The sequence below is a fragment of the Scyliorhinus canicula genome, chromosome 14 (assembly GCF_902713615.1).
Source record: "Scyliorhinus canicula chromosome 14, sScyCan1.1, whole genome shotgun sequence".
In the NCBI taxonomy this organism is placed as follows: domain Eukaryota; kingdom Metazoa; phylum Chordata; class Chondrichthyes; order Carcharhiniformes; family Scyliorhinidae; genus Scyliorhinus; species Scyliorhinus canicula.
In genome coordinates, this window is record NC_052159.1 from 153,755,636 (window position 1) to 153,778,151 (window position 22,516).

General features: G+C 49.1%; 1 long non-coding RNA gene across 1 annotated transcript in view; it reads right to left on the reverse strand.

Annotated features, from left to right (window-relative positions):
- Positions 1-5,249: 5,249 nt before the first annotated feature.
- Positions 5,250-22,516, reverse strand: part of LOC119977645 — a 48,584-nt gene continuing 31,317 nt past the window's right edge. The window contains exon 2 of the long non-coding RNA XR_005463245.1: positions 5,250-5,781. This is a non-coding gene — a long non-coding RNA (uncharacterized LOC119977645). The remainder of the gene's footprint in view (positions 5,782-22,516) is intronic.

Here is a 22,516-nt window from a genome sequence, read left to right on the forward strand (position 1 = left end):
CTGGAGTCACGTCCAGGCCACACTGGGTCAGGACGGCAGACTTCCTTCCAGGAACATTACTCAGTGAACCAGATAGGGTTTTAACAACAATATTGTAGTTTCATGCTCACTGTTACAAACTTTAGCTTAATATTCCAGATGTATGCTGCGAACTGAATTTCAGTTCCCCGGCTGCCATGTCGTGGTTTGAACTCACTGGGTACATTTTCTCATGCCGTGGGAATCGTCACGGGCAGGGCGATTTAATGGTCTGTTGACGACGGGCAGGACGTTTCGTTCAGGGGGCGGGCGCGACCCGAAGGTTCTGCCCCCATGTCTCTGAATGATTGGTCCAGCAACATAGGGCTAGACCTTGCGGCTGCGCACGCCGATCCCGGTGACGGCGCGCCCCCGCCGTGGTTTTCCTGGCAGCATGGGGGTGAATTCAATGGGGAAAACCATTGACGGTGCCGGCACCGGGCAATCTCGCCGCCGGCCAACGACGCAACGCCTCCCGTCCCCGAGGGGCCAGAGAATCTGGCCCACAGAAAGTGGAGGAGGCCATTCAGCCCATCAACCCTTTAATTAAATCATGGCCAATCTGTATCCTAACTCCGTTTTCCCACCTTGGCTCCATAATCCCCCTCCACACCCCGTCCCAATCTGACAACCGCAGTTTTGCCATTTTCGGTTGGACCCCCCAGCCTCAGCGGTTTGCGTAAACACACCGCTGCGCAGAACAGCGACAGGATAAATGAACAACAAATGGCAAAAGACTGTCACTGGATAATCTTCCAACATAACAGTAACCTCCAAAGATTCAAAAGGAAAGCTGCACTCTGCCAAGAAACAGAAAATTCTAATCCCTAAAGTTATTACATTATTTTGCAGCTGGTGCCTTACATATACACCGTGATAATTTAATATTCAACAAACAACTACTGGCCCTGCTGTTTTCAAGGCAATGAGCTGCAAAGAATGAACAGCACAGAAAAGGGCCATTCGGCCCAGACACTCCCTGCCAGCGGCTGTGCTCCACACCATCTTCCTCCTGCCCCATGTCACCTCACTCTATCACCATCCGTCCATTCCTTTCTCCCCCAGGTACTTGCCTGGGTGGCCCTCAAATGTATCTGTGCTCAACCCCCCCCACAACCCATTATGAGATCAAGTAGAATAATACAGCATAGAAAGGGGCCATTCGGCCCGTCATGACTGCTGGGTGTTAGCCAGTGTTCGCCCCAACTCTTCCTCGTCATTTCCGAAACCCTGGAAATTTTACAATGGACGTGCTGATTGGTCAATTTTACTTTTGTAAGTGACACGCGTGCCAGCCAAACGGGCGGGGGGGGGGGGGGGGGGTAAATGTATCAGCCGCAAGGACTTTCGATCATTGGGGGAAATTCAGGCTGGCACGCTGCAGGGTTTTCCGACAAAAACCCATATTTAACGAACGATCGGCAGGTTGTGCTCCCTCCTCTGTATTACACATTAAAATCCACGCACGCCATCCCGCGTGAGCTCAGAAATATCTGCTGATTCGTTTCCAGAACATGAGTGGAAGAGGGGAAGGTATCAGGTATCTACAAAGAACTTATGGTGTCGGAGGAAACTCAGATAGAGGAAGTAAAGGGCAAGTGGGAGGACGAGCTAGGAGGAGAGATAGAGGCGGGTTTGTGGGCGGATGCCTTAAGCAGGGTTAATACATCCTCATCATGTGCCAGGCTTAGTCTGATACAATTCAAGGCAGTCCACCGGGCACACATGACAGTGGCCCTGATGAGCAAGTTTTTCGGGGTAGAGGACAGGTGCACGGGAAGCCCAGCAAATCATGTCCACATGTTTTGGGCATGCCCGAAGCTTAGAGGGTTTTGGCGGGGTTTTGCTAAGGCAATGTCCACGGTGCTAAAAACACGGGTGGTGCCAAGTCCGGAGGTAGCGATCTTTGGAGTGTCGGAAGAGCCGGGAGTCCAGGGGGTGAAAGAGGCCGCGTCTTGGCCTTTGCCTCCCTGGTAGCCCGGAGACGGATCTTGTTAATGTGGAGGGACTCGAAGCCCCCGAGTGTAGAGACCTGGGTTAGTGACATGGCTGGGTTTCTCAGCCTGGAGAAAATAAAGTTGGCCCTGAGAGGGTCAATGTTAGGGTTCGTCCGGAGGTGGCAGCCGTTTGTCGACTTTCTCAGAGAAAATTGAAATGTCGGCAGAGGCAGAAATCTAGGGGGGGAGGGGAGGTGGTGTCGGGGGGGGGGGGGGGGGGGGGGGGGGGTGGTTAGGCTATTATTTCATTGTTCGGGGTGCGAAGAATGTCAGATGGATGCATGCACCATGTTTATGTTGCTGTTATTGTTATTATTATAAAAACTACAACTACCCTAATAAAATGTTTGTTTTTTTAAATATCTATTTCAGCCTCTGCTCAGTCCTCCAACGGCAGGGCTGTTTAACGAGGAAGTGTAACGCCAGAGAATATTCATTTACGTTCTCCCAAGACTCCGCCTTGAAGCGGGACGCGAGAGGGAGGTCAGATTGTTAAAGGGCATCGTGGCATTGAGAAGAAAGTGGTGTCGGGTGACATGGCGATGATCACCATGGAGATGAGTTTTGAGTGCAGTGAAAATCGCCACGGTGTTTATTTCCAACCAGCATTGCCGCTGAATAGTGGCAGCTCCAAGTTGTGAATCAGATCCGCGCTGATTGCTGAGGTTTATTGACTTAGTCCACTGTCAATACTACTCCGACCCACCAGAGTCCCCGCTATCTCCATTTATACTATTTTTAACAAATCATTCAACAAAAAGGTGACAAATTAACAAAAGGTCCAATGAACAAATTAAAGGGAAATTGCAACAAACGACAGCATCAGAAAGGAAACTTACAAAGGTCAAACCTAATTGTGATTGTGGGAGGTCAATAAAGCATGCCAGCCCCTGCGGTGCCAACCGGGCACGGAACGTCCCGATCGCGTGCACCCTCTCGAAGGACACCCAGCCGTGAATGTAGCCGTGCAAGAGGGGGCTATCTCCGTTTATACTATTTTGAGTTGAACTAATTAAACTAAATTAAACAAACGAAGGACAAACCAAAGGAGCCAGCCCCTGCAGAAAGGAAACAGAATTTCAAAGGAAACTTCAACTTCAACTCAAAATGTGGAAAGAGCCAACACAGGTAAAGGCAGGCCGAATGGCCTCCTTAGAAAGCATAGAATCCCGACATTGCAGAAGGAGGCCATGTGACCCATTGAGTCTGCATCGACCCTCTGAAAGAGCGCCCTAACCAGGCCCTCACCCTATCCCCAGCTAACCTGCACACAAAGGGGCAAAGTAGCATGGCCTACCTGGCCTGCACATCCTTGGACTGTGTGGGAGGGAAGCTGAGCCCCCGCACAGACACGGGGAGTAAGGAGAGCGGCTCCAATCGCGGGCGAATCTAGAACTGGGGCAAGAGTGTCCAAATAAGAGGGCTGGGGTTTTCAAGCAGAGATAAGGAGGAATTTCTTTTCTCAAAGGAATCTCTTCCCCAGAGAGTGGTGGAGGCTGGGCTATTGACTATTTTCAAGGCTAGATGGAGAGATTTTGATTGGCAAGGAAGTTCAGAGTTTTGGGCAGGCCAGGAAGTGGAGTTGATGCCACAACCAGGTCAGCCATGGTCTTACTGAATAGTGGAGCAGGCTCGAGGGGCCAGACAACCTACTCCTATCTCTTGTAGTCTGATGTAAAATTGATTACTGAGTAAGGGACATAGCTCAGGGACAAACAAGAAGGATTTACAGCTAGTAAGAGAGGCAAATGTTGATCCAGAACAGACCGGTACATCTTGGGAGGCCTGATAAAATGGGAAGGGCTCCCAAAGATGCAGCTGGACAGGAAGATTGTGGAGTTAAAGAGAAAGAGACAAGGACAACAGCCACTTGTATTTATATAGCACCCATCAACACGGTGGCACAGTGGTTAGCACTGCTGCCTCACAGCACCAGGGACCCAAGTTCGATTCCCGGCTTGGGTCGCTGTCTGTGTGGAGTTTGCACGTTCTCCCCGTGAATGCGTGGGTTTCCTCCGGGTGCTCCGGTTCCCTCCCACAGTCCAAAGACGTGCAGGTTAGGTGGATTGGCCGTGATAAATAGTCCCTTTGTGTCCAAAGGTTAGGGGGGGGTTACGGGGAACAGGGCAGGGGCCTGGGCCTAGGTAGGGAGCTCTTTCAGAGGGTCGGTGCAGACTCGATGGGCTGAATGGCCTCCTTCTGCACTGTAGGGATTCTATGATTCTACAGGAGCACTGTCAAACATTTGGCACCAAGCCAAATCAGAGATATTAGGGTAGATGACCAATAACTCAGCCAAACAAGTAGGTTTGAGGAGTTTGTGAAAGAAGGAAAGAGAAGCTGAGAGGTTTAGGGAGAGAATTCCAGACCTTGAAAGCTAGGCCGCTGAGGGCACAGCCGCCAATGGTGGAGTGATTAAAGTCAGGGTTAGCCAAAATGCGAGGATTAGAGGAGCGAAGTTATCTCAGTGGTTTGGAGGAGATTCCGAGATAGCGAGAGGCAAGACCATAAAGAGATGTGGGAACAAGTGGGGGATACCTCAAGAGGGGCAGATCAGGGAGGTGGAGTATTGCAATAAAGGATAGCAGGGAGACCAGGAGCAGGTTTCTGCTGTGGCTCAGTGGTAGAACTCCTGCCTCTAACTCATAAGGTTATAAGTTCAAGGCCCACCCAAAGACTTGAGCAGAAAGTTCCAGGGCAGCCCAGGGGAGTGAAGCGCAGTTTGAGGTACCAGCCTTCCAATAAGTAATTGAGTTAAGATTCCACCCAACCTCCCAGATGGACGTAAAAGATCCTGTGGTACTACAAAGGAGAGCAGCTGTCCTACACAACAATGATCCCTCAAGCACAATCATTCAAACAGATGAACTGCTCATTACCACAAATTGGCTGCTGCATTTCTGACACCACAGGACTTCATTGGCTATAAAGTGATTTGGAACACGAGAAAAAGCGCTGGCGTGTAGAAACGCAAGATTTCCTATCTTTCTCTTTGTACCGGAATATATAAATGACCAACTGTTCATGGACAAAGGCCTGAGGGGGAGAAATGCCTCCTTGTATAACTCCCCCACCCCCCCCACCCACCCCACCCCCCATAAACACCAATTTAGCCCGACATAAATCGATTTCATTGACTGAGAAACAATAAATTAAATTCATGCTTGTTTTTGCGTTATCTTGCCAAAATGTCCAAGTCCTCAATTACTAATGAATTCCTTGTCAAAATGAATCACTGAAAAATAAACTTTATGCCGGCAAAAACATTAGCGAATAACAGAAGACCTTACTTTGCAGAGATGTCAATTTACTCGAGTTCCTTCAGCTTAGCTTCTAAACTCATGTCAAGTTGCGCCAGGAAGCAAATTTATATCTAAGCAGGGTAAACTCTAATGCTGCTGGGTGACATTTTATAGACATAAATTTGACTGCGACGGTTGTTTATTTCAATAATTTATATGTGCGCTTTGCACTTGCGTAACCTTAATTTCATTTAAATGACTGTGGTTATAATTAAACACACAGAAGTTGTCAATTGTAAAGCTCCGACTGAAATGAAATGTCACCTTCCCCGAGATCTGCTCTCGCCCATGAGTTACGAAGGATTAACCTTGAAGGTATCAATGATTCATGCATCAAGATTAATATATCAGTTGCCCGATGGTTCTGTGCCTCGCTTGGAAGGTTCCAAATTCAATTCCTTGTCTGTGTCAACCGAGATGATTATAATTATGAGGATGGCTCGCTTGTCCTCTGCATCTTCTGCCTAAACAGATGAGAAGAAAATAGGCTTGTTATTCCTGATTGCTGTCCAGTGGCACTAACTCGGAAAGTGCGCGTGTTAAAGACGAATGGCGATCGGGTTCACTGTACAGTGAACACAAATGCACGTTCAGGCGTATTTGTGAAGGAGGGTCACTGTGGCTAAAGAACGGGTGGTGATGGTGAGGGGTGGGGTGGGAGGGGAGGAAGCAAAACTGGGGCCATAATCATAAGATAGTCATTGATAAACTGAATGAGGAATTCTTTAACTCTGAGAGCGGTGAAAATGGGGAATTTACTACCACATGGAGTCGTTGAGGCCAGTGGCGGACTGGCCAGGGTGTCAGCTTGCCCGATGGCAAGTGGGCCCCTGATGAAGTGGGCCCCCTATATCAAATAAAAATGCAATAAAGAAACAAACACAGACAACTGTTTTAGTAATAAAAAGGAATAAGAAAAAAAAGAGAACAGGACACAAATAAGCAGTGCATGAAAAGGAACGAAGCAGGGGAGGTAGTGGAAGGATGTGGAATAGGGGGGCCCGGGTCAGGCATAATTAAGGAAATTCCATGTTTTCAGCAAGAGTGTGTGAATTTAAAGATAAAGTTACAATTCGTGATTTGAGATGGTCGGCAACTTCAAAGGATATCAAGCAGTAGTCTTGGTTCAGCCGGTACATCGGTCCGGGGCCCGGAGAGCCAAGAAGGGGCCCGTGAATCTCTGAAGGGCCCTTAAAAATTATAATTAATTAGATAAATAAATCTCCAACTTCTTTCCTGAGATTTGTATTCTAACTTAATAAAATATAATTGTTTTTAAAAAGAGCAATACCAAATAAAAATGCAATAAAGAAACAAACAAATAATCACTCAGTGTATGAAGGAACGAAGCAGTGTTAGACGGATGTGAAAAGGAGTGGAGGTGGGGGGGGGGGGGGGGGGGGGGGGCTGGTTCACCCGGGTCGGACATAGTTGGAAATCCACGTTTTCAGCAAGAGTGTGTGAATTTAAAGATAAAGTTACAGTTGTGATTTGAGATGGTCGGCAACTTGAAAGGATATCAAGCAGTACATAGGGTCGTGAGGTCACCGAAAAGGAGAAGCGGTACCTTTGACCGTGAATCATGAGGTCAAAGATATTGAAGTGATAAGCCATGATCGGTAAACTCAAAGGGTTGCGACTTGTAACACTACACTGGTATCAAACTGGACATGTTAACTTTGGTCGTGGGACCATTCTTATTGTCTTACTATAGTCGGACCAAACTTCTAAGTTTCAACAGTTGTCTCAGTTGCTTGCTGGTGTGAACACTGGACAGTGGATTGTCTCCTCTTCTGAAGCTGCATAGGCCACAGTAGTATTGACTAATGAACATAGCCTATTGAAGTGTAAGTAAGTTATTTTATATTTTTTATCAAGTAGGGGTTTATCTGGCGTTCCATCAAGTTATTCTTGCAATCATCAATATTATTTTTTCCCAAGCGGGATAAAGACCCCGTGCAGTGCGGGTCCTACAGGCCTATCTCGCTTCTGAACGTGGATGCCAAGTTGCTGGCAAAGATCCTGGCAGCTAGAATAGAGGATTGTGTGCCAGGGGTAATCCATGAGGACCAGACGGGGTTCGTGAAGGGGCGGCAGCTCAACACGAACGTGCGGAGATTGCTGAATGTAATTATGATGCCGGCAGTGGAGGGGGAGGCTGAGATAGTGGTAGCGCTGGACGCGGAGAAGGCATTCGATAGGGTGGAGTGGGAGTACCTGTGGGAGACGTTGGAACGGTTTGGGTTTGGGGAAGGGTTTATTAAGTGGGTGAAGTTGCTCTACTCGGCCCCGACGGCGAGTGTAGTGACAAACGGGAGGAGGTCGGAGTATTTCGGGCTCCACCGAGGGACCAGGCAGGGATGTCCTCTATCCCCCCTACTTTTCGCACTGGCGATTGAACCGTTGGCGATGGCACTGAGGGGTTCAGGGGGGTGGAGAGGACTGACTAGGGGAGGGGAGGAACATCGAGTATCGCTGTATGCGGATGATCTACTGCTGTACGTGGCAGACCCAGAAGGGGGAATGCCGGAGATAATGGAACTATTAGCAGAGTTTGGGGACTTTTCGGGGTACAAACTAAATTTGGGCAAAAGCGAGGTTTTTGTGATACACCCGGGGGACCAGGGAGAGGGTATTGGGAGACTCCCCTTCAAGCGAGCAGGAAAGAGCTTTAGGTACTTAGGGGTGCAGGTGGCAAGGAACTGGGGGACCCTCCACAAGTTGAACTTTTCCAGGCTGGTGGAACAGATGGAGGAGGAATTTAAGAGGTGGGACATGTACCGTTGTCGCTGGCGGGGAGGGTGCAGTCAATCAAAATGACGGTCCTCCCAAGGTTCTTGTTTTATTTCAGTGCTTGCCCATCTTCCTCCCTAGGGCCTTCTTCAAAAAGGTGACGAGTAGCATCATGAGCTACGTGTGGGCGCATGGCACCCCAAGGGTGAGGAGGGTCTTTTTGGAGCGGAGTAGGGACAGTGGAGGGCTGGCACTACCCAATCTTTCGGGGTACTACTGGGCGGCAAATGTGTCAATGGTGCGCAAGTGGATGATGGAAGGGGAGGGGGCAGCTTGGAAACGAATGGAGAGGGCGTCCTGTGGCAACACAAGCCTGGGGGCCCTAGTAACGGCACCATGGCCGCTCCCCCCCACGAGGTACACCACGAGCCCGGTGGTGGCGGCCACCCTCAAGATATGGGGGCAGTGGAGGCGACATAGGGGGGAAATGGGAGGTCTGTTGGCGGCGCCAATAAGAGGGAACCATAGATTCATCCCGGGGAACATCGACGGGGGATTTCAGAGCTGGTACAGGGTGGGCATACGGCAGCTGAAGGACCTGTTTATAGAGGGGAGGTTTGCGAGCCTGGGAGGGCTGGAGGAGAAGTTTGAGCTCCCCCCGGGAAACATGTTCAGATATTTACAAGTGAAGGCATTTGCTAGGCGGCAGGTGGAGGGGTTTCCCCTGCTCCCCAGTAAGGGGGCGAGTGATAGGGTGCTCTCGGGGGTCTGGGTCGGAGGGGGGAAGATATCAGACATCTACAAGATAATGCAGGAGGCGGAAGAAGCATCAGGGGAGGAGCTGAAAGCCAAGTGGGAAGGGGAGCTGGGAGAGCAGATAGAAGACGGGACGTGGGCGGAAGCACTGGAGAAGGTCAATTCTTCCTCCTCGTGTGCGAGGCTGAGCCTCATTCAATTTAAGGTGCTGCATAGAGCTCACATGACGGGGACAAGGATGAGCCGGTTCTTTGGGGGTGAGGACAGGTGTGTCAGATGTCGGGGAAGCCCAGCGAACCATGTGCATATGTTCTGGGCATGTCCGGTGCTGGAAGGGTTCTGGAAGGGGGTGGCAAGGACGGTGTCGAAGGTGGTGGGGTCCAGGGTCAAACCAGGATGGGGGCTTGCGATCTTTGGGGTCGGGGTAGAACCGGGGGTACAGGAGTCTAGGGAGGCCGGAATACTGGCCTTTGCGTCCCTAGTGGCTCGACGAAGGATATTAATTCAATGGAAGGACGCGAGGCCTCCAAGCGTTGAAACTTGGATTAACGATATGGCTAGCTATATTCAGCTAGAAAGGATCAAATTTGCCCTGAGAGGGTCGGTACAGGGATTCTCCAGGCGGTGGCAACCTTTCCTTGACTTTTTAGATCAGAGATAGACGTTCGGGGTCGTGGCAGCAGCAACCCGGGAGAGGGGGGGGGGGAGGGAGGGGGGGGGGAGGGGAGGGGGGGGGGGAGGGGGGGGAGGGGAGGGGGGGGGCAGCAAGGGTTGTGGGGGGACATGCACGACTGTAACGCGGGCAAGTCTGCTCGCTGCTCATGTCTGAAACTGTAGACTGCCTTGTTTGTTAAGGTTGCCTGGGGGGGGGGGGGGGGGAGGACTGGTGCGCGCGAGAGGGCGGGCGAGGGAGGGACATTTGCCTGGAGGGATTGTGTTGTAAATAATTTAAAAAATTAGTAGGGGTAAATGTTTGTATGGAAAAACTCTTTCAATAAAAATTATTTTAAAAAAAAAAAAAATATTATTTTTTCCCAATGTGGGCTATTTTTACTTAAGTTTTTATTTCAGGAATATTACCCCTACCAGCATGGAAAAGTAAAAGCATAAATCTGGGTCACTAAAACGCAAAGAACAAAAAGAAGCAGAAAGGAAGGAATCAGCCAAGCGATGCAGGCCTATTACAGAGTTTATAATACCACAAGCACAATCCACATCAATATCCAGTTCTGCAACAAATAATCAAGAAGCAAGAAAAAATGCTCATGGTGATGATGCAATGACATGCGAGTTACAAGAACAGAGAAGAGCTGAATGTAGAGACAAATACAAGTGCATCCATTACTAATCAACCCAGGCCCAATATTTCTTCAGGCTTCCTTGTTCCGGTATCTGTACTGCCTGTAGTTGCAACATCTGAACACATAGCTTCAACTAGTGACAGGGAATCAGATATTCCTTCAAGCGTAAATTACTTGGGGCGCGATTCTCCGCAAATGCAGCGAGTCGTGAAGGCTGCCGTGTGAAACTGGCCGTGTTTCACGGCAGCCACCGCACCCCCTCCTGGGACCCGATTCTCCCCTCCAGGCGGGGCTAGCAGCGGGGCCCCGTGAAGCACGGCATCGCGGCCTTAGCGACCGTCGCTAAGTCCGTGCGCCAAGCGTCACGCCGGCTGACATGCACAATGACGTCAGCCGCGCATGCGCGGATGATGTCATCATGCAGACGCGTCAAACCCGCGCATGCGCGGGCCATCATGCCCCTCAGCTGCCCCGCGGACTGATCCTGCGGGGCGGCAGAAGAACAAATAGTGCGCGGGTATCGGACCCGCTGCCCGCGATCGGAGCCCACCGATCACAGGCCCATGCCACCCTTGGCACGGCCATGGTGCAGCCGTGCCAATCGGTGCCATGGTTGTCCGGGACGGCACTTTGCGGGCGTTTTCACGAACGGTGAGATCAGGTGTGATTGCGTTCGTGAAAACGGCCGTAAAGGCCTGGGAACTCGGCCCATCGGCCTGGGGAGAATCGCTGTTCGCCGTAAAAAACGGCGAGCAGCGATTCGTGTCGTGGGGCGGCCGTGGGGGGGGGGAGAATAGCGGGAGGTCATGAAAATTGTCGGGAAGGCCCTCCCGCTATTCTCTGACCCGTCGTGGGCAGCGGAGAATCGCGCCCTTGGTTTCTGAAGCACATCCTGTAAATGAACCTACGCAAGAAAGATCAATTACTGGAATCTTCCAATATCCATCACGAGCAAAGCTAAAACAGTTTTTTGCTGAACATCCACTTCAGCCACTTGATGATCTGCCATTTGATGCTCGTTTGTATGAGAGGAAAATTATGAATGACTCAGTCCCAAGAAAATGGCTAACATATAACAAAGAAAATAGATGCTTATATTGTTCATACTGCTTAGCCTTTGAGTTTCCCAACACTTGTAATCCATCACCCTTTGTACGTGGCTTTAGTGACTACAGGCGTATTAGCCAGAGCTTGACTTTACATGAATCGACAACAACACATGTCAGAAATGCTCAGCAATATATCAGTGTGGTTAATGATGGCACCTTAGATAAATTTTTTGCAGCATCACTAATTAAAAGGAAAGAAGTATTGAAGCAGAGAAGTATTGTCATGAGGATTATAGACATCATAAAGATGTTAGGCAAGCAAGCACTTCCTTTTCGAGGTCACAGAAATGAATCGGCCTACACTCTAGATAATGAGGTTCTGAATCATGGCAATTTTTTAGCTACAGTGCAGTTGATGGCAAAATATGACCCCATTATGGCAGCTCACGTTTCTGCAGTGCAAAACAAGTCTAAACAAAGAATCAAACGATTAGAGCAACAAGGAAAGGCTCAAAGTAAAGGCCATGGTGGACTTGTTACATGCCTGAGTAAAACAATATAAACATGTTAATCAAAATTATGAAGAATATGATACAAGAAAGAATTAGTCATGAAGTTTCTCAAGCAAAATATTATTCCATTCAGGTTGATTCAACACAAGATAATTCATCCATCGATCAGTTTAGCATTATTATTCGGTATGTGCTTAAAGGTATTATCCGTGAGCGACTACTTTCAGTTGTGCCAAGTAATGATGGTACAGGACAGGGACTTTTTGATCTATTGATTGAAACATTACAGCATCTTAAAATTGACCCCCAAAAATGTTTATCTGATAGCACAGATGACGCTGCAAGCTACCATGGCCAGTATAATGGTTTACAAAGTAAAATTGCTGATGTGGCTGATCAACATGTTCATATATGGTGCTATGCCCATGTCTTGAATTTGGTGATAACTGAAACAACAAAATGTTGTGTGCCTGCAGTTTCTTTTTTCAATTTGCTCCAGAATATAGCAACTTTTGTGAAAGCATCATACAAGAGAATGGCTGTATGGATAGAAGTTGTTGGAAAACATCTAGGACAAGAAAAAATGAAACGATTAAAGCTAATTGGTGAGACCAGATGGTCAGGAAAATCCAATGCAGCAACAACTATATTTGGACGTTTTGATGATGCCGCTGCCAGTACTTTCGTAAATCTATTGACATGCTTATCAATGATACAAGATTCAGAAAAGTTTGATGCAAAAATAAAACATGAAGCAAATGTTTTACTTCAAAGACTTCTAAAGTTTGAAACCATATTGACAGCATTTACTTACTTATATATATTTGAAACTACAACCCCGTTATCAAGTTATCTACAGACAAGTGGTTTAGGTATGTTCACTGCAAGGAGTTTGGTAGATTCAGCTACAACAAAGTTGAAGGAACAGACAAGAACATAGAACATAGAACATAGAACAGTACAGCACAGAACAGGCCCTTCGGCCCTCGATGTTGTGCCGAGCAATGATCACCCTACTTAAACCCATGTAACCCGTATACCCGTAACCCAACAATCCCCCCATTAACCTTACACTACGGGCAATTTAGCATGGCCAATCCACCTAACCCGCACATCTTTGGACTGTGGGAGGAAACCGGAGCACCCGGAGGAAACCCACGCACACACGGGGAGGACGTGCAGACTCCACACAGACAGTGACCCAGCCGGGAATCGAACCTGGGACCCTGGAGCTGTGAAGCATTGATGCTAACCACCATGCTACCGTGAGGCCCCAAACATTTGATAACGTTCACAGCAAGGCTTTGGAATTTGTAAATAAATGTAATGACAGGATTTTACAGATGAATATGGATGAAAATCAAACATTGGAAATTGATGCATTGGAAACAGCATTGCCAGTTAAGAGGTAGAGGAAGAAGAAAAGAATGGCAGATGAGCTTATTGATGATGAAAGAAATTCCTCAGATTCTCTAGCTGATTTTCGAGTAAATGTGTTTAACCTAATAATGGATCGCATTGTCCAGTCACTAGAATCACGCTTTGTACAACACAAACAGTTGTATAAAGATTTATCCTGCTTGGACGCAGCAAAGTTTAAAACTATTGCAGAGAAGGGCCTTGAAGATGAAGCATTGGAAGGTATTTTTAAGCTGTTTCCACAAATCAGCAAAGATCAAGTAATATTGGAATTGTTTTCTTTTGCTTCAAACTTTGATGTATTAAAGCTATTGCTTAATGATGATGAGAATATGGATTCCAGTTGCAACAATTGTAAAATTTGCAGCACTTGCCCATCGTGTGTACTAAAAATTCTGGCATCCAACAGACTTCATGACAAGGCATATGATAACCTTTATGAACTTTATAAAGTCATCTGCACACTATCAGTTACTCAAGTCCAATGTGAGAGGACATTTTCAAAGCTAAAGATCACAAAGACAAGGTTAAGAAATTCGCTGTCTGAGGAGAATTTGGAATCATACATGTTGCTATCCATTGAAAAGGAATTGTTAGATGAAATGGATGCAGAAGCAATTATTGGCAGATTCGCACAATCATCTAGCGAACACAAACGATTGCTCTTAATATAGTGGACTGCATGCAATGCTCTATTGTGCTTTTGAACTATCTGTTAATGTGTAAATTGTGCAGTAAACTATTTAAAAATATCAACCAATTACTTTTTTAAAATTTTAAATTAAAAATTCAATTATAACATTCTGTATTTACATTTGGTATCTATGGCCAGTAATATGTACAGTACATGTACACTGTAATTACTAACAAATACACATTTTTTCCACCAAAATTTTAATTGTACCCTTTTTTCCATATGTATTTTTTGAAAATTTTATTTATTCGTTATGAAAATTAAATGATAGCATTGTAGTTGTGGGTGGGCCCCCTTTGTCTCGGGGCAACCAATATTTTTAGACCCAGTCCGCCACTGATTGAGGCAATGTATTTATGGTGAGTTGAGAATAGACAATAGAATGGAAGGGTTTGCTGTTGGGGGTGAGATGGAGTATAGGGGTGAAGGGGGCACAAACACTGGCATGGGCCAGCACCTTAATCCAATGAAGGTGGGGTCCCCCCCCCCCCCCCACTCCCCCCCCCCTCCCCCCACCCCCTCCTCGTGTTTCTTGGCAGCGGGAGGCGACACACCATTCGCTGGCAGTGGGGGTATCTGCTCCTTCCGCTGTCAACAGGAATTCCCATCGAAACTACCCACACCACCAGCAAACCCGCGGGCAGGGGTGGGCTGCCGGGGCAACGAGAGAATCCCGCCCCCAGTGAACGGCCGGAGAATTGCAGCCTGTATTTCAATGCACGGGGTTACTGAGAGCCAGGAAACACAGCAGGCGCATCAACCCGGCACACCGACTTTCTCCCTTACTGTTGTCTCGTGTATCACATCTACATCATCCTGCGATAGTTACTCGGTATAATAGTCTCAATTGCCCCTTTCATCTGTTTTATGTTTAAAGGTCTCCTCACAAATGAAAAATGAAAATGAAAATCGCTTATTGTCACGAGTAGGCTTCAATGAAGTTACTGTGAAAAGCCCCTAGTCGCCACATTCCGGCGCCTGTCCGGGGAGGCTGGTACGGGAATCGAACCGTGCTGCTGGCCTGCTTGGTAAGCCAGCGATTTAGCCTTGTGAGCTAAACCAGCCCCAAGCCAACTCCATTCCAAGATGAATAATTAATAATCTTTATTATTGTCACGAGTCGGCTCACATTAACATTGCAATGAAGTTACTGTGGAAAGCCCCTAGTCGCCACAGTCCAGCGCCTGTTCGGGTACACAGAGGGAGAATTCAGAATGTCCAAATCACCCAACAAGCTCGTCTTTCGTGCGGGGGAAACAGGAGCACCCGGAGGAAACCCAGGCAGACACGGGGAGAACCTGCAGACTCCGCGCAGACAGAGACCCAAGCCGGGAATCGAACCCGGATCCCTGGCGCTGTGAAGCAGCAGTGCTGCCGTGCCGCCTTCTAACCTTCCCTGTGTTTACTGTCTTGGAGAGGGAATCATGGATAATTCAAGTTGAAGGAGTGGCAATCGTTTGAAAAGGCAAGACGTTACCACAGCTACGCTCACATTGATGGATCGTAGAACCGTAGAGATGCTCTCAGACTCTGTGGTATTTCATTTCTCCATTACTAATGTGGCCCCGACCTCTGACTCAGAAGGTTACCGGTTCAAGTCCTACTGCAGGACATGAGCACAAAGCTCTCAGCTGGCACGCAGGGCGCAGTGCCGAGGGAGTGCTGGTATTGTCAGAGCTACCATTTTGTTTATTTCAGGTGAGGTGTCAGCCTGAGGCCTTGCCTGCCCTGCCGGGTGACTTTAAAAGGTTCCGCGGCCCTATTCCTAAGGGGCAGCACTCCCTTGGTGTCCTGGCAAATGTTTATCCCTCAATCAACGTCACAAAAACCAGATGCTCTGGTCACTGTGACGTCGGTGTACTTCGGAACTTGCGCGCCAATTGGCTGCTGCAGCTTCTAAATTAAAACAGTGACTAAACTTCCAAAAGCACTTCAATGGGTGTCAAGCATTTTGAGGTGTTGTGAAAGGCGAAGGAAATACAGGTCTTTCTTTGTACTGCAATGCCCACCTTCATATGCTTTTGCCAACCATGTCCACCTCCCAAAGTTGTCCACACTATGGAACTGATTGCCCCACTGCTCCTTTCAAAATACACGTCTTTTTTTTTTGTTTTTTTTTTTGATGGTCGCATCACATAGATAGACATAGAACATACAGTGCAGAAGGAGGCCATTCGGCCCATCGAGTCTGCACCGACCCATTTAAGCCCTGACTTCCACCCTATCCCCGTAACCCAATAACCCCTCCTAACCTTTTTTGGTCACTAAGGTCAATTTAACAAGGCTAATCCACCAGTCTTTGGACTGTGGGAGGAAACCGGAGCACCCGGAGGAAACCCACGCAGACGCGGGGAGAGCGTGCAGACTCCGCACAGACAGTGACCCAGCGGGGAATCGAACCTGGAACCCTGGCGCTGTGAAGGCACAGTGCTATCCACTTGTGCTACCGTGCTGTCTTGGTGGGAATATTAATTGTTCCAGTTTCAAAGAGTTTTTTAATTTCCCTGTGGCAATATTATTTGATGCGAGCTTATTGCTACCCTTTCTCTTAAATCAGGGAAAAACACCGTTTCATTTGCTTGATTGAAAGAGTCTTGCATTTCCCAATGCCTAGGGTGGCTGCCGCAATCAAGATGCCAATCAGGGTTCAGCCAGAATGAGGTTAGACCAATTGATTGTTTCGAGCCAGAGAGGAGTGAGACCTCCAGCTCAACCACTGAAGATCCAGCCGGTGAAGTCCAGTCAATCACAGGCCAAGTGCAAGAAATCTCATTGAACTGATCAATCAAAAATACAGACTGCACAGGGCCTGGCTAGACCATCATCGGAGTGCGCTGCATAGTTCTGGACTACATTTTATAAAAATAATATTAGGAGGCGATGCAGAAGGCGCAAAAAAAATTATTTGAATAGTACTGGAGCTGGGAGGTTAGAATTATCAGGTAAGTGTTGGACAGGGTGGCCACACATAAGTCTTCAATAATAGTTGCTCGGTAGTGCAGAACATATGGGCGGCACGGTAGCGCAGTGGTTAGCACTGTGGCTTCACAGCGGCAGGGTCCCAGGTTCGATTCCCGGCTTGGGTCACTGTCTGTGCGGAGTCGAGACGTTCTCCCCGTGTCTGCGTAGGTTTCCTCCGGGCGCTCCGGTTTCCTCCCACAGTCCAAAGATGTGCAGGTTAGGTGGATTGGCCGTGCTAAATTGCCCCTTAGTGTCCAAAAAAGGTTAGGAGGGGTGATGGGAGCAGGGTGGAAGTGAGGGATTAAGTGGGTCGGTGCAGACCCGATGGGCCAAATGGCCTCCTTCTGCACTTATGTTCTATGTTCTAATGTAAGCCTACTTGTGACAATAATAAAAAATTTATTATTTTGAGTGTTGCTGGGAAAAAGGAGACATGCTGTTGAAGTTTTTTGTCTCTTACTCATCAGGACAGACACAAGAATACCAAATTTCAAAGGGAGCAACTATCTGTACTGCATGAGAAAAGGGTGCTGCTGATTGATTGGTAAATTGACTCTGACTCATCAAGGAGTTGCCATAGGGAATGCACCGAGGAACTATGGTACCAAATACTTTTGTTTACTTCAAAAAAAGTGCAATGCCTGGACATGTTTTTTTTATGAATATGATGGTGTTTGATAGCGCGGACATGGATAAGACATTCACACATGTGGGGGAAACCGGAATTAATCATAGAATTTACAGTGCAGAAGGAGGCCATTTGGCCCATCAAGTCTGAACCGGCCCTTGGAAAGAGCACACTACGTAAGCCCCACGCCTCCACTCTATCCCCTTTATCCCCGTAACCCAGTAATCCCACCTAACCTTTTTTGGACACTAAGGCCAATTTACAATGGTCAATCCACCTAACCTGCACATCTTTGGACTATGGGAGGAAACCGGAGCACCCGGAGGAAACCCACGCAGACACGGGGAGAACGTGAAGACTCCGCACAGACAGTGACCCAAGCCGGGAATTGAACCGGAGACCCTGGAGCTGTGAAGAAACTGTGCTAACCACTGTGCTACTGTGCTGCCCTCCTTAAGGGCGCTAATTATGAAACAGTCACGAGTAAACCCAACAGTAAATCCAGGATCTGTGGGTTTCCTCCGGGGTCTCCGGTTTCCTCCCACAAGTCCCGAAAGATGTGCTGTTAGGTGAATTGAACATTCTGAATTCTCCCTCTGTGTACCCGAACAGGTGCCGGAATGTGGCGACTAGGGGACTTTCACAGTAACTTCATTGCAGTTTGTTAATGTAAGCCTGCATGTGACAATAATAAAGATTCTTCTTATTATTAGGAGAAACCCCTTTATTCAGAGGTTGGAGAGAATGTAGCTCACTACGACAGGAAGTGGTTGAGGTGAATGGGTCAATACATTTAAAGGGAAGCTGGACAAACACATGAGGGAGAAAGAAATAGAAGAATATACTGACAAGGTGAGATGAAAAGAAGTGGATGGAGGCTGGTGTGTGTGGTGTTCCCACGGTGGCCTGGCCCGCGATCGGGGCCCATCGATCCGCGGGCGGGCCTGTGCCATGGGGGCACTCTTTCCGTCCGCAACGGCCGCTGTCAACCTCTGCCATGGCCGCTGCGGAGAAGAAGCCCCCTGCGCATGCGCTGGGATGACACCAGCACACGCTGGCGTTCCCGCGCATGCGCTAACTCACGCCGGCCGGTGGAGGCCCTTCGGCACCAGTTGGTGTGGCGCCAAGCCCTTCGCCGCTTGTTAGTGCGGCATCAACCCCGTCGACGCTGGCCTAGCCCCTGAAGGTGGGGAGGATTCCGCACCTTCCAGGCGGCCTGACGCCGGAGTAGTTCACGCCACTCCTTGGCGCCGGTACGGCCAGCCCCGCCCCTTATCTCTACACTATAACATTAACTATGATTTGCTCTCACTCACACTATCTTTCCTTCAGTCTGCTCTCTAGCTTTCTCCTCAATCTCTCACCCATAAGGCTTGGCATCAATACCTTATATACTTGTACATCTAGCTCCCTCTAGTGGTTGAGTTGTACATTTCATTAACCCTTGCAATTCTTACGTTTACGAAAGTACCACTGTGTGGAGCATAGACACCAGCGTGGAACAGTTGTGTTGAATAATGTGCTTCCATGCTTAGCAATCGATCCAAGTTAAATACTTACCTGACATCCTCAATTAGGATTCCTCTTCCATGTTCCATCCTAAACTTGCATTTAAATTCAGACACATTCAAACCAGCGACAGACTTTATTGAACAAAAACATTCCCTTTTGCTGGTTTTTATTTTAATATGCCTTTGATATATTGTGATATCAGCAATTAAAAACGGTTACTCTTTCATCAGAATATTTTATTATTCTAGCCTCATGGGGGAAATTTTAATTGTCCACAACTACTTTGCCAATGGCATTGAGAGTCACAACAGGTAGTCAGCCATTCAAGGCAATAATTGAAGACAGAGATTCAGCCAGGAACTCGGCAATTGGAAGGAGATGCAGAACCTCAGAACGACGATTGAAAAGCAACAGATGGTGCACTCTGCCGTGTAGGGGATCGGCTGGAGGAAAGGTGAGGAACTGAATGGAAGGGTCCTGGGGAAAATTGATGTACAGAGAGATCTGGGAGTTCAGGTCCATTGTACCCTGAAGGTGGCAACGCAGGTCAAGAAGGCATACAGCACGCTTGCCTTCATCGGACGGGGTATTGAGTACAAGAGTAGGCAGGTCATGTTACAGTTGTATAGGACTTTGGTTAGGCCACATTTGGAATACTGCGTGCAGAGGAGGTTCAGCAGGATGTTGCCTGGTATGGACAGGGCCGGCTCAAGGCACCGGCAACTCGGGCAGCCGCCCGGGGCGCCATGTGCTAGGGGGCGCCAGAGACTCGGGTCCCGCGCATGCGCAGTTGGGCCGGTGCCAACCAGCGCATGCGCGGTGGCCGCCCTCCCCAGGCCGCCCCCCCCTCGGTCCGCCCCCCCCCCCCCCCCCCGGTCCGCCCGCCTCGGGTCCGTCCCCCCGCCCACCTCGGGTCCGCCCCCCCCCCCCCCCGCTCCCCCCTCGGGTCCCCCCCCCGCCTCCCCCCTCGGGTCCCCCCCCCCTCGGGTCCCCCCCCCCGGGTCCCGACCCCCCCTCTCGGCCCCCCCCCGGGTCCGACCCCCCTCTCGCCCCCCCCCCCCCCCCCCCGGGTCCGCGCCCCCCCCCTCTCGGCCTCCCCCCTCTCGGCCCCGGCCCCCCCTCTCGGCCCCGCCCCCCCCCCTCTCAGCCCCGCCCCCCTCTCGGCCCCCGCCCCCCCTCTCGGCCCCCCCCGGGTCCGCGCCCCCCTCTCGCCCACCCCCTCTCGGCCGCGGCCCCCCCCTCTCGGCCCCGCCCCCCCCCCCTCGGCCCCGCCCCCCCCCCCCCAAGGGTGCCGAAGTTCAGCTTGCCCGGGGCGCCAGCAACCCTAGGGCCGGCGCTGGGTATGGAGGGTGCTAGCTATGAAGAAAGGTTGAGTAGATTAGGATTGTTTTCGTTGGAAAGATGGAGGTTGATGGGGGACCTGATTGAGGTCTACCAAATTATGAGAGGTATGGACAGGGTGGATGGCAACAAGCTTTTTCCAAGAGTGGGGGTGTCAGTTACAAGGGGTCACGATCTCAAGGTGAGAGGGGGAAAGTTTAAGGGAGATGTGTGTGGAAAGTTTTTTACGCAGATGGTGGTGGGTGCCTGGAACGCTTTACCAGCGGAGGCGGTAGAGGCGGGCACGATAGCATCATTTAAGAGGCATCTGAACAGATATATGAACCGGCGGGGAACAGAGGGAAGTAGACCTTGGAAAATAGGATTTAGGTTTAGATAAAGGATCTGGATCGGCGCAGGCTGGGAGGGCCGAAAGGCCTGTTCCTGTGCTGCAATTTTCTTTGTTCTTTGTTCTTTGAACATACACTCTCCACGCCGAAAACAAAGTTGCCAATAGCCTTCCAATACAACCCACATGGTGCCAACCCACCAACCGGTAAAACGTCCGCCAATCATCGATACTCACACTTTCTCGGGGGGGGGGGGGGAACCTCTCTGGGGGTATTGGGAGCCACATAGACACGTTGGGGAAGATGGGACTTTTTTCCTGGGTGGAGAGAAGGTTGAGAGGAGATTTGATAGTGGTGTTCAAAATCACGAGGGATCAGGGCAGCGAAAGAAGCGATGGAGACAGGAGGAAATACTTTATCGCACAGCGAGTGTTTGGGGTCTGGAATGCGCGGCCTGAGAGTGTGCTGGATGGAGGTGGGTTCAATCGAGACTTTCAAGAGCTAATTGGGTTATTATCTGAAAAGGAAGAATGTGCAGGGTACAGAGGAGAAGGTGGGGATGAGAGTGGCGCTATGTGAATTGTTCCCTTGGAAAACCAACACAAAGTGGCCTCCTTCTGTGCCATTATTAATAAGCTGGAATCTAAGGACAAGTTGATCCTTAATTCAAGGTCGAGCAACAGCACCTCAGCTTTCGATCAGCCACTTACGGTCTTCAGACTTCAACATCAAACTTAACACCTTTGGATTTGAATGAACCATTTTCTCTTGGACACCCTGCAACCATTTATATCATTTCTTGTATTCCTATCGCTCAGATTATCAACTCGCTCCTTTTTGCTTTGCATTGACGTCTTATCATTTAATCGCTCCTGCCTACCACACTATCACAGAGCTCTCCCTTGCCCAGGTTTTACAGGCACGTGCTTAAAAAATGCCCAATCTCGAACTCTGGTTCTGGCAAAAGGGCATCAACTTGAGATGTTATGTGTTTCTGTCTTCCTGATGCTGAGTGTTTTTCCAGCACTTTCTGTATTCATTTCTGATTACTAGCACTTTGCGACGTTTTGCTTTTGTACTAATGTGCTCTCCGGAAGCATCTTGTTTGGTTTGTAGAATCCTGCAGCACAATAAAAGGCAATTTGCTTCATCCAGCTTGTGATGGGTCTGCGAACGAACCTCCTCGCCGAGAGTACAAGCTGTGTGTGGAGGAGCGCTGATCCTTCGGGCGCACCATTTCCAAGTCTTTTCCAATCTGATCAGCACTCTAGGCTGTAATGAAACCCACTTCCCTGCTCCTCCAACAGACGCTGATTGTATTCTGATGAAGGGTCTGGATTTAAAGCGTTAACTTGCGTTGTCTAGCAACAGGTTCTGACTGCACTGCAGATGCTGGAAAACTGCAAAAGCAAACAGAAAATTCAGCCCATACTCAGCAGAGTGGGCACCGGAGAGAGGGGAAGCAGAGTTAACATTTCAGGTAGCACAGAGGTCAACACCGCTGCCTCGCAGTGCCAGGGACCCGGGTTCAATTCCGGCCTTCAATGACTGGCTGTGTGGAGTTTGTCCTTTCTCCCCGTGTCTGCGTGGGTTTCCTCCGGGTGCTCCGGTTTCACAGCTCCAGGGTCCCCGGTCCCGAAACAGGCGTCGGAATGTGGTGACTAGGGGATTGTCACAGTAACTCCATTGCAGTGTTAATGTGACAATAAAGATTATTATTTTTATGATAAATCACCCCTTAAGTGTCCAAAGGTTAGGTAGGGTTATAGGGATAGGGCGGGGGAGTGGGCATAGCTAGGGTGCTCCTTTGGAGGGTGGATGCACACTTGATGGGCCGAATGGCGCTGTAGGGTTTCTATGATGGTCTTTACTGATTCTGGCTTATATCCTCTTTGGTTTTGTCTGCATCATAGCAAATCTCTGCCACCAGATGGTGATGTTTACTGTATCAATGATCCATGCAT